Here is a 9,363-nt window from a genome sequence, read left to right as displayed (position 1 = left end):
TCATAGATTTGCACAGACAGTAGAGGAAGGCAGTCATTTTGGCAGATGGAGGGGAGCGACAGCCTTGTCTGGCAGAGGAGACGAGAGGATGGAGAAAAACGGCAGATGGCTTGATGTGTTAGGGGAACTCATCTGCAAGTGGTTCAGGGGAGGTCCAACAGAGGCACACATATACACACACTCATGGAGGGCGGTGGGTGGTCACAGAGGAAAGTAAAGTAAAATAACTAGAGGCGTAGAAAGACACAGAACAAGGGAGAGTGAAAAGATGGCTTGGGAAGTGGACCAAGAAGAACTTGCCTCAGGATATTTCAGTAGGAACTGAATAACGAGGGTAACCACCGAGGGGCTGACAGGAAGACAGAAGAAAAATGAAATGGAAGGGCACATGGTGGGAGTGAGGAAAATCACAATATTCATTCATTTACCTACAGCTAGCCTATTTCTACAGACTGAGTGGTCCTTCAATTGGTCTTATCAGTGGCGTACTGCTAATTTTGAACCATGTGACAAGGCCCCGCCCACAATGGTCACATCATGCATGAGAGTTAGTATTGGAGACAGAGAGTCGTATATGTATGATATGATATGTACATTATATATAATGTACACAGACACACACACACACAAATGCTTATATATGATCCTTCAAAAATCATTCTAATGTGCTGATTTGATACACAATTATTAAAAAGTTATATTGGTGTTCAATTATTATGAATAATGGTTCTTATTATAACACAGTCTCACCCCAAAACGTCACATACTGACGGGTCTTGACCATACGGCAACATACGACGAAAAGGGTACCCTTTAACGTCCATGTGTGACGATTCGGGTATGGTTGGGTTTAGGTATGCGTTAGGGTACCGCTAGGAGGCGCTGCTGGTGCGCTTATGTCTGCGTCTCATATTGACGTTATAGGGGTACCCTTTTCGTCGTATGTTGACGTATGGAATAAATGTTTCTTGAGCACCAAATCAGCATATTAGATTTCGATCATGTGACACTGAAATTCTGAAGACTGAAAATTCAGCTTTAGAAACAAATTACATTTTATCTATTAAAAGAGAAAACTGTTATTTTAAATTGTAATAATATTTCACAGTATTACTGTTTTACAGTACTGTTTTACTGTATTTTTATTCAAATAAATGCAGCTATAACGAGCTATATATAATTCTGCTGTAACGAGCTGGAGCACAGTGACAGAAAAGCACGTGCTTAAAGGGTAACTCAACCCCTGGTCAGAGGGTCTCTGTAGGCAAGGGCGTGGTGAGCTGGTGCCTGCTTACGTCACGCAGTACCACAACATCCAATAGGAAAATTCAACTGCAGTAGCCACCGATCAACCTGAAGAGGGCAGCACTATTGTAGAATTAAAACACTTTATACCAAAATGTCAACAAATTTACTAAGTGAACAGCATTAATAAAGCCCCAGTATTACAGATCATTAACTAAAAAAAGTTGTTTTAGGGTTTAGTCACCCTTTAAAATAAACAGAACGATAATGACGCTAATATATATTTAATGGTTCTCGATATTATCATTCTTAATGTGAACAGGCCTGAATAGAATACTTTCAAAACCTATTTCAAAACCTATTTCAAACCTTTGTGTGTGTGTGTGTGTGTGCGTGCGTGCGTGCGTGTATGTGTGTGTGCGTGTGTGCGTGTGTGCGTGCGTGGTTTGTAAAAATCAGTGAAGAGATCACTTTAAATTTTTCAAATTTATGTTAAATGTGTAGTTTAATCTCCTCAGGATTAGGGTTAGGGTTTGTAAAAAAAAAATCTTAGTAACATTTCTGGTACTTCAGTCTGGATTGGTCTGACTTGAGGACACATGGAAATGGGTTGATAACATCACACTGACCTCTGGGTGAGAAATCACTGAACTGAACTGATAAATATCTAATAAATGATTCTTACAGTCAGTATCATAACACACAGAAAGCAGCACTGAACATCTAATGCTGATCTGTAGTTTCAGCTTCTGGTGGTCTGGACTCTGGAGAGCCTAATAGACGTAGAAGAGAGAACTGTGTCTAACTCACATGTCATGGTATGACTATCCATGTAACAACACTTTTAAGTGGATCATGTGAGAAGAAAGTTTTAAAATGATTTTATTTTAAGCAATAGTCTACATTGTTTATTCTGAACATAAATGTCTAGAATTTCTATAAAACAAGCGTTTTATTTCTAACAAGTTACCCATCATTATGTAATGTGTTTTTTTTTTGTGTGTTTTTTTGCATTAAAGTTTTGAATGAATTCAATTACACATGTATTATATTTGTCATCTTGATCCCAGGCAAAAGTCAGAACAAACATTGTTCCCTAAAGCACAGCACTTGACAGCACACACAGAGAGGAACTGTGTTAAGGCTGCTGAGAGGCTTTTTTTTTTTTTGTCATTGTTTGAGCATGAAAGATTTACACCTCACTTTGTAAGGATGAAATTCCCTCAGCTAATTCATTATAATAGGAAAGCCAACAATTGCCTTTTCACACAGAAGTTGAGATATTCTTGTACTTAAAGAGGCTTCTTCAACTCTTTGTGTGAATAATCACATTAAAAATGAAAGTGATGGAAAGGAAAATCTAATTGTTTGGACATTGAGTTGATTAATGGAAGTCTTTGTCAGATTAATTGGGTATGGTTTTTATTTTAAATAATTTACGTTTTTTACGGGTTTTTTTGCTCATTAAAGCTTGGGCATTAATAGAAGGGTTCATGTCTTCTCTTTGCAATATATTGGCTAAGGTTTTGTTATTAGATTATGTTCATTTATTAGGCAGGTCTCTGTAATATTTGATTCCAAATTGCCAATCAAGGCATTCAGCAATCAGGTGTTTCATAGTATTCGCCATCGCCATTGCAACGTTTTATATCGGACCTCTTATCTGTGTAACTAGAAGCTTATTTCTGCCAAGGAATAAAAAAATAAAAGGTAATTGTGATTTTTTTTTTATCTTATCTTATCTTTATATTTTTCATCTTATCGTCTCACAATTGCGAGTTTATATCTCGCAATTCAGACATTATAACTCACAACTGTGAGATTATCTCACAATTCTAAGAAAAAAGTCAGAACTGTGAGATAAAAAGTTGCATTTACCTCACTCTCGCCATCTTCCGTCTTGACCATAAAAAATGACCATAAGGAGGAAATGAATATCACTCAACAATATGTTGCAGTGTTCTTCTTGCTGCTCGGCAGATTGTCCAGAACATTTGAATGGACCATTTTTCTAAGCTTGGGGCTTAAAGGTGACCTATACTGTCTTGATTTTGAGTTGGGGTCTACTAGAATAGGTTTTAATGCTAGAATTTTCCAAAAATATTTTTTTTTTCAAATATTATACTGTTCCACCACCTATCTTCCCAGTCTGCCAGTAACACCCTGTTTAGTTCCCCTCTCTATGAAGCCCCTCCTTCCGAAAAGCACAATATGCTCTCTAATTGGTGGACTGGATCAGTGTGTTGTGATTGGTCAGCCGCTTCCATGTTTCAGAAATGTCACAGCCTTTACCACAAGCTCGAGTTTCAACCCACTGCTAAACTCAACCACGTCTTTCGTCCCTTTTTTTTGCATGTGCCGTGGGTGGGAATTGTTTAAATGAGGAATATTGTAACGTACGATCGGAAGAAAACTCAAGACTACAGTGGAGAAGTTACAGTGCTTGCTGATATGGAGAATAACTCTCTTTGGAGTGACTTTGTGCTTTGTAACTTTGAAGACATTTGAGCTTTTAGCAACTTTGAGCAACATTACACACTAAAGAAAGTCAAAATGTAAAAAAATAGCATAAGACCCCTTTAAGATAATATACGGCTTTACAGGTAAGATTATAAAATAATTGTAACTATAATATACATATCATATCATATAGCTTCACATAAAAAGAGCCAACATGCCAGGGGCAATGATATAATAATAATACAATAAGAAAATATCTGGCAAGAGGGCACCTTGGCCCATAAACCTAAAATAGAAGGAAGAAAATGAGCTTCTATGCAAGTAATCAGGTCTATATAGTATTGGGGATACGTGCTTCATGTAGTGCCGGTGCAGAAGTAAAAAAAAAAATAGCACTCATGGAGTCAGTGTTTTGTGACTGCCCGTCCTCCTCCTCAGGATTCATACGCACAGAAAGCCGAGCTTATTTTCCGTTTCGGGAAGGCACTGTTTTCTTCGTTGCTATTTATCAGCCTGTCACCCAGCAGGGATCAAATTTTCCCTGAAGACACCATGAAATTACACATACTTTCCCCCCTTCCCTCAAGACCTCTAGGATAAATATCACAGTTTAAGCCTCTGGAGCCAGCTGAGCTGTGTGGCTGATAAAAATTTGACCTCTCCGTTCGCCCTGTTTGTCCTGACTATTGAACTCAGCGAGGAACTGCGTGATCTGTCACCTATAATACTCTAGACTCAAAATCCTTGTCTTTTTTTCATATGTATTATCACATTTTGAGTAAGTTTGTTCATGTTTATAGGTTGCTTTTGATCTCCTGGGGGCTGTTCCATAAACCAAGATTAGAGTATAAGCCAGACTTATTTTGGTTAGTCAGACTTATTGTCGGTTAATTCTGTTTCATAAAGCAAACTTAAAATAGTTCAAACTCAGTAACCCTGGCAACTTATGCTGGGAAACTAGCCTGGTCCAGGGCAGGCTAACTGTCAGGCTAAGCCTCAGTTGTTGCACAGATCCTCTAACACTGACCAATAGGAACACAATTACTGACAATCTCTCATACCAATATTTGACTTTATTAACCACTATAAGTCCAAAAATAAATATACAGTAAAGAAAATCAACTTAAATAAGGATACAATGATAAATTAGACAATATAGACCTAAAAACATATATGTCGGGGTTTATATACATATATATATATCCTACAGGTTTTCTTTTCTTACTGGCTGAATGTTTTGTGATTTAATTAGATAGTTTTAAAAATGTATGGAACACAACATTTAAAAGAAATAATTACAAAAGCACAGTATACATTTAAACTGGTAAGATGAATCTGAGCTTAGTAATTGCTATATTAACCTACACTTGATTTACCATTACAATAGTCCCTTTACAGTTATTATCCTAAAAATACACTAAATTGTAGGTTTAAAATTCCAAATAAGGCACATCTAATGTCCAACAACCAATATTTTAGCATATATATATATATGATGTACTTTATTATGTCTTTCAATTCAAATACATTTAACACAATTATACAAATGGACAGTTCCTTTAAAGACATAACATTTTCCCCCAATAAATCTTATTTTTCCTTCTACTTTTTTATTTTGTGATAATACCCACCAACACATAAAAACAATTAGAACAACAACCATTAAGTACATAGTTAGACACTTTTACATATGAAAAAAAATGGAAAAAATCAAACATTCACATATTTATATCAAACTCTTATAATGACACATAATGCATAATAAGTTATTAAAGTAATATTATTTAAATATCAAATATTAAATAAGTAAATAAATAAAATAACAAATAACTAATTAAGGGAGGGAAGGTTATTTAGTTAAAGGCTAATATTTATTCCTTTATTTAATGGAATATTCTTTGATTTTAGAGTTGTACATATATTTTCAAAATGTATTCTTTTGCTCTTAATTTCATGTTATCCTTTCCATAATGCACTGTATAAACTAAACCAAACATTCTTGCTTTCTCCAAAAAAAAAAGATTGCTTTAAAAGCTGTAATTCTCAGCATTCTAATTAAATAAGTATAAGTCATCTTTTTTAAGTAGCTTAGGTCCTAAACCCAAAACTATATTTTGTATCTTTATTAGATTATATTTGGTTTCTTAAAAAAAAAATTCCCTGAATTAGGCCTACTTCTGTTCAATTGTTTTATTATAAGTATAAAATATATGAGTTTAATGAGATATAAGTTCACTGCAACTGATCCAACATCCTAAAGATAAATTATTATAATTAGAAGATAAAATATCGCATAGCCTATTAATTTTCCAAGCAAAATGTATATTAGTCAGAATTATTGCGCTCCTATTTGGCGCGCATGCGCGCAGCAGCGCTCGTTCAATGTGAAGTTTACAGCAAAATGGAACTATTTGCACGACTTTCTAAGATTTTCAGATGGAGAATATTCCTGTGAAATGTAAGTTTTGCAAACACCATGTCTCAAACGCATAAAACAGCACAAAATATATGCAGTTTGATGGTGGATCGATTTGATCTATGATCGACCTCCAGGGCTGCTTAAGAAACGCGTGCACACGCAGTTATCTAGACTAGATAAACCTGGATCAAATTAGTAGGATTGCGTGAACTTGAATGACCTTTTATGAAACCGCTTTAGCCCCAACTTATTTGTTAGGTTTTGGACTTTAATCCCCGCTTTTCTAAGCGGCTTTTATGGAACAGCCCCCTGGTCTGTTCATGTTTGTTTCTTGGTTTTCTTGTTAATTAGTCCTGTCATCCTCTGTTTCCTGTTAGTCTCAGGTTACAAATTGTTTGATTAAGTTGTCACAGGTGTTTCATGTATCTTTGATTGGTTTGCTCTGTCTATTTAAGCCCTGTGTGTCTTTCAGTTCATTGTCAGTTCTACGTTGTGTTAAGCTACAGTAGGTTGTCTTGTTCTTGAGACTTTGATCCTGCGTGTTTTGTTTCTTTTAAGTTCTTGAAAAATAAAGTTAAGTTGCTGCAATTAGAAAAAGTTGCTTTTTCCTCTTATGTGCAACCCAGCTGTGACAGAAGAACTGACCGTTTACATGGATCTAGCAGCAGTGAAAATTCTCCGTCTCTCACAGGGGAACCAGTCCCTCAAGAGACACACAAGAGACGACAAGCCTTGAGGGATATTTAAGGAGTACGTTGACTGGGTACTCCTTTACAGTTCCCCTTTTACAATCTGCGAGAGTGAGTGAGGGGTAAACCAGAGTGCCAGCCTCAGCCACCGTTCCAGTGAGAGAAATCCCAGAGTCTGTTCCTCTGAAGGAAGTTACCTGTTACAGTGAAGGAAATTCCCCAGTCTGTACCAGTGAGTCAAATTCCGTAATAGAGTCGGCTCCGGCCCGTTTATTAACTGATCAATTGTAATTGACTTATACAGTAACTGAATCTACAAAACATACATACAATAATTAACATATCACTTATTAATCATTTATGAATGCATAGTGATGTTTTGTAAATAATTAGTTAATCATTTACTAATCACTTGTAAATGACTTACAACTGAACGTTATTTTTTATTATAAAGAGTTACCAAAATTTCTTGGGAAGAGCTATGGGGTTGAGCTATAGGGTTGGACTCTGGGGTTGTACTCTGGAGTCGGCTCCGGCCCGTGAGCCCGCTCCGGAGTCGGGTTTCTTCCCAAGAAATTTTGGTAACTCTTTATAATAACGTTCAGTTGTAAGTAATTTAAAGTGATTAGTAAATGATTAACTAATTATTTACGAAACATCACTATGTGTTTATAAGTGATAAGTTAATTATTGTATGTATGTTTTGTAGATTCAGTTATAAGTCAATTACAATTGATCAGTTAATGATTAACTAATCATTTATAAAACATGAATATGCATTTCTAAAATGTTTAATAAATTATTTTTTTGTATGTAGCAATTAGAGGGTGCAAGTGTTGTAAATGCCTTGTATACACGTACAAGTAATTTGTAACAGGTAAGTAACCGTGTTCAATACAATTATGTGTAAACCCATGATTAAATCATTTACAACACTTTCTGTATCCCCTTTCCCCTAATCTAAAGTGTAAACTATTCATCACTTGTATAATACTACACATCATTCGTCGATAACATTCGTAGTTCGTAGGGGGTTGCTTTACGTCCCCCTATCTGTCTCTGGACGAGCCTCCCTGGTCCCCTGAGCTGCTGGCGCCTCCCTTAAAAGAAAATAACCTCCTGTTCTACTAAGCCACACCCTCAGCCTCCAGGGCGCGAGTATTAATATTAACACAAAATGGGCCGGTCCTACAAATGTCTATGATGGTTTATTCATATTTTTATGGTTCATTAAAATATTAATATACAAATATTGCATGTCTTTAATTTAGTAAAATGTTTACATTTCATTTTTGGAAAATATATTGATATTGGGACATGATGTTGCTCGGCATTGAAAGTATTTGCTACTGCCTGGCTCTTTGTGGCAGCTATATATATATATTTTTTATCCTATAGATCCAATTTTCAGGAATTTTTTTAGAATTACATTGAATTTTCAATCATGAGAGGAAGGTTTCAGAAATAATGTTTGAAATTTCACTGACTCAGAACATGGTAACTTCAAATATAGCTGGATACAATAAGCATAACATTAAAAAGTGCAAACTGTCTCTTTACGCGTGCCTCCTTTGGCCTTATCTGTCCATTTTCAGAATGAGCAGGACATTATCACGAGTCAGCATTATTATTAAACAGAATTACACACCTGGATAAAGTCAACAGAGAGAGAGGTTTATTTCCATATTTATTAGCATCTAATCTCATTCTCTCGTTTGGATGCTTCATCCTGCTAGTGCACCAGACACTGTCTCAGACTTATATGCAAAAAGCTGTAATCAAAAAATAATTTGGTCTCCAGAATAACAAACACAAGCTTTATATTAGTTTTTTTTTTCTCCTTTCCCCTTTCAATCTCATATAAAGGTGGTGTGGTGGAAAACAATACACCCACATTCATAGGAAACAGCATTGAAATGTAACATGTAAATATATCTCCTGCATAACCATATTTTATGCCTTTCTTGAAATGATTTCAGTTTGAACTGGTGCTGATACAAATGTTAACGAAAAATCTGTCATCATAAATTTCTGGTTGTTCTCTAATAAACTTACTACTGGACCAGGAAGCGAATTTAGACACACTATTGGGACATGATGCAGAATAGGAATTGAAAGGAGAGTGATATGTTGAATTGTTTGAGTTGTGATTGTAAGGTTATGTGCTTGTGTACACCCATATGTGTTCGTGTGTCTGTGTTATATTTAGACTCGGCCAGCGGGTCTCGCCCGGACGGCAGCCGTTATCAGACATCTTCAAGACCGCCAGGGACCCAATTATGTTAGCGATCTATCTGATGACAAAAAATCTTTGCTTGCTTCTATTCTTCCTTGTGTGTGCTTGCCATAGGCAGACATAATAAGAGCACAAGCAGTTCTGGGATCTCTTCTTCTTTCAGCCTCTCTATCTCTGCCTCCATCTATGAATAAGCACCTCGTTTGAGGTCACTGCCGGGTTCATTGTTCCCTTTATTAATGCACAATAAAAATATTAAGCTTTTGGGAAGCTCAGGGAAAAACTTTTGCCTCAATAAACTCCTTATTGCTGCT

The sequence above is a fragment of the Phoxinus phoxinus genome, assembly GCF_949152265.1.
Source record: "Phoxinus phoxinus genome assembly, chromosome: 23".
Taxonomy (NCBI): Eukaryota; Metazoa; Chordata; class Actinopteri; order Cypriniformes; family Leuciscidae; genus Phoxinus; species Phoxinus phoxinus.
This window is presented reverse-complemented; position numbering follows the sequence as displayed.